The sequence below is a fragment of the Lissotriton helveticus genome, chromosome 7 (assembly GCF_964261635.1).
Source record: "Lissotriton helveticus chromosome 7, aLisHel1.1, whole genome shotgun sequence".
Classification (NCBI taxonomy): Eukaryota; Metazoa; Chordata; class Amphibia; order Caudata; family Salamandridae; genus Lissotriton; species Lissotriton helveticus.
The window spans coordinates 1728785540-1728789748 of record NC_136068.1 but is presented as its reverse complement, the minus strand read 5'-3'; positions in this window follow the sequence as shown (position 1 = coordinate 1728789748).

The following is a 4209-nucleotide window of genomic DNA, read 5'->3' as shown; positions in this document are numbered from 1 at the left end:
ATTATTTGCAGAATAGGATGTTAGGTGAGTTCACAACCCTCTTGATCTATGTGGAGATGGCTCATATATAAGCTCTACAACACAGAAAATGTTGAATATGAATTTCCTGGTATTTCATGATAGAACTTCCATTAAATATTCTTGGTATTGATAAGAATGGGCATTCATGAAGCCTGAAACATAACTCATGTTTGGAAAGATGAGCTGTAATAAGATGCATGAAAGATAGAAACGGAGCACCCATCCTCCATGTATGTTGGTATTGCCACTGAGGAAGTGAGCATGGCTAGCTAGCTTGAGTATGAATGTGTCAATACTGTAGCATGGTCTGAACCCCAGTTGAATGAGTATATTATTCTTGCTTATGTGCCCTACGCTGCTGGATGGCAACTACCTTCTCAAATCTTTCAACAAATGGGAAGTGGGTTGTTGTACTGAAGCTGCCATGGTCTGTTATATCTAGTCTGGGCTTTATTAGCAAGGAGAGGATGTGAAAAGTCTTGAGGCTCTCCGGATAGGTGCCCTGGGTGAGCTAGGCATTGACAAAGTAGAGAAGGGGTGTGAGGGCTTTTCCTTGCAAAGACTTGATGATGGAGGAGAGGAGCACATTATTTTTGTAGGAGGTGACTTGACTGTGTGGGAGATAGTGTTTGATCTGTTAGTGGTCTGACAACTGGGTATAGGTGGTAGTTTCGATGATGGTGGTGAACTTGTGAAGTTAGATGTGATTCCATTGATTATTTTTGTTGAAGAAGGAGTTGATAACATTGCTTCTGTTGGCTAAAAGTAGGGTCTAGGATGGGCTGTCACACTGTTTGATTGCCTCAAAGATGGCTTTGCTTCTGCTAATTTCACCATTGATGATGGTCTTGTAGTCTTGGCTTGGCTTTAGCTGTGGTCATGCTGGCTGGAGCAGAATTCTTTCAGTATGGTAAGGTCCTCTTGGCATTTCAACCTCAATTTCATCTCCTGTCTGTGTAGTACATGATTGTTTTCCATAGATTCTTGGGTTTACCCTGGTGCTGATGGCTTGGGGCACAGGTATTCAGAAGAGCATAGCATTTTATATGATTCTTCAAAGCGATGTTGTAGATTGTTATATCTTGAGGTCTGGAAGTGTCGGGATAGCTTGATTAGTTCTTCTTGAAGCTCTTCCAGATGGGTACTGGGAGACCAGGTTTTTTCAGCGGGTTTATCCCTAGACTTTTTGTTTCTTGGCCTTCTGTTCTGACCTGTTTTTGTTGTTTTTCTGACTCTGGGCACTTTACCACTGCTGATTAGCACTAAAGTGCATATGCTCTCCCTGGAAATTGTATGTATTGTATGTGCACTGTGAGTGACCAGGGCCTGTAAATCAAATGCTGCTAGTGGGCCTGCAGCACTCATTGTGCCACCCACATAAGCAGCCTGTACATGTAACTCAGGCCTGCCATTGCAGAGCATGTGTGCAGTCTGGTACTGCCACATCAACTTGGCAAGTGCACACACTTGCCAGTCCATAACCTTCCCTTTTTTTACCTGTTAGTTTCCCCTAAGGTAGGCTCAAAGTGCCCCTGTGGGCAGGGTGCATTGTATGTGAAAGGTAGGACATACTCTGAGGATGTGTGTCATGTCTTGATAGTGAAATACTGCCAATTTAGTTTTTCACTATTGCAAGGCTACCTGCTCCCATGGGATAGAATGGGGAGTTTGTGTATTACATCTTATAAACATAACTGCCACTTTGAACAAGGTAGGAAGTAAAAGTTTGATATACCTGAACTCAGAATGTTAAAAATGCATCTTTTAGGGAGGGTGATTTTTACATTCTGTGTTTGAAAATACCACTTTTAGAAAGTCGGTATTGGCTTATTTAGCCATCCATTGTGCCTCTGCTAGGTTTGTGTATTGCATGTCTGGCTTTGGATGACAGGGGCTGTGGAGGAGCAGTGACTCCAGAAAGCATGACGAGTCAGGGCGGGGTGGAATAGACCTAGGCTGCATTTAGAGTTGGGGGAGGAGATTTCCTTTCACCTGAATGTACCTGGTCTGCCTTCAACAATGCTGTCTTCAACTCCTACCAGGATGCTGCACAAGTGGGGACACTGGTTTTGGATGGGTACAAACACTCTCTGCCTTCAGAGAACAAAGGACTTTTGTGTATAAAAAGAGGGGCTCAGACCCTAGACTTTGAGATCACTTCTGGGAATCAAGAAAATCCTTTGCCAAGGAGAAGAGCCGGAGAATACTGCCCCTGTTCTGTTTGATGTCTGCGGTTGGCCTGCAGTGACTACTTGCTGCCAAGGAAAGGAGAAAAGGACTTTGCTGTTTGCTGTGTCCCCATCTTGAGGAAGATCTCCAAGGGCTTGAAATTGAGCTATCCTCCAGTTCTGAAGTCTCAGGGACACAAATACTTCACCACAGGCTCCACTGATCTTCCTTGCTGTGAGTTCTGGTCTACAAGAGGTGCCTGCTGTTGTTCTGGACCTCTAGAGAACTGATTTCCACTGGGATCTGGAAAATCAATGCAACATCAAAGAAGCGTGACGCATCCGTACCTGATTCCAACGCATCGCCTAAGAAACCATCACAGCGCCTGCGGCGGCTCCAGAAATCACTGCATGCTACATCGAGTACAACGATCCCCGAAGTCTGAGATCACCGCACCGATCACGATGCAAGCCCTGTTGTGCGGCTGCAAGAATCCACGCATCATCCCGGATCATTGCATTGCGCCAAGTCTGTTTCATCGTTGGGGGACAGAGTAAGAAATGGACGAATCACCTCCCCACACAGTAAGAAATGACTCATCACCTACTCTCCGGCAAGGAACTTACGCATCACCTCCCCCGGAGTAAAGAATGGATGCATCACCTTCCCTGAGTGTAAGGAACCGACACATCACCTTCCCTGCAGCCCATTTTGTTTGCTATGGTGACGCATCCAAGGAACTTTGTGATAAAAGTATCCCTGTGCAATTTGCTTTGAACTGAACTATTTCTACCACATGAAAGTCATATTTTTATTACTGTATGGTGGATTTTTGTGGTTTGGTCTTGTTTTGGTTTAGATAAAGATTACTTATTTTTCTAAACTGGAGTGGTGTCCATTTGTAGTGTTTTCACTGTATTACTGTATGTGTTCACAAATGCTTTACACACTGCCTCTGAGATAAGCCTGTCTGCTTGTGCTAAGCTGCCAAGGGGATATGCACAGGTTATTTTAGAAGTGTAGCCCCCTTACCCTGACTAGAAGCACTGGTCCCTATTTGGACAAAGGTACCTACCTCTGCCAACCAGAGACCCCCATTTCTAACAGGTACCCTTTCGGCTTGATGTATATAAGTAGAAGCATTTAAAGCATCGTTATCCTTCCCAGGGAGATAATAATGTCTTGGGGTCATTCCCTCTGTCTTGCATTCTCCTTTTCTTTTCTCAACACTCCTCCATTATCATTTTGAGGTAGAAGTACATCTCGTACATACATTGGAATAAGCTCAGGTTCATTACACTCAACTCTTGCCTCCTCACATCATTGTTATTCCAAATGTATAAAAGAAGAATAGGCATTCAGAGACTCCAATAGATTAATACTCTTTAATACCTCCTTTTAAACCACGGACCAAAGACAATGTGGCTCAAAACAAAAGTAAAGACGTTGAAGACAGAAAACAGAACCTTGGAACATCGATTGATTGAAGTGAAATGACTGTGCTAGCAAGCTCACCTTCTAGTATTACACAATTATGTGTAATTAGCCAATAAAAAAGCAAGAAGGACCATGACTCCCATTGAAGCTCCAAAGAATAATTCCACTAGAAGTAACTTTGAAGGCTCAACTCTGAAGTACACAACATTGCCTACACCACTATTAAGATCACACTAACTCCAAACCATTTATGATCCTCCTGCATACCAACTTTTTGTGATAACAAATACACTGACATATTACCTCAGATGTAAATCACCTAGTAGCTTCTATCCTTAGACCATACAAGAGAATCTGTGGTGGCAGACACATTTATACAATTTTCATACAACTCTTCTGCATCCAGTTCAAGAACCTGCCCAAGACCAGCCTCCGAGCCGGCTCACCATCAGGCACTCATCCATCTTGAGCTTTCAAATACAACCAACTCTCCACTAATTTTTTATCTAGGCAAGAAGCATCACCCGAAGCTCCATAAACCAAGATATAATTCCAAATGACCTCAATATCTCTAAACCAAGC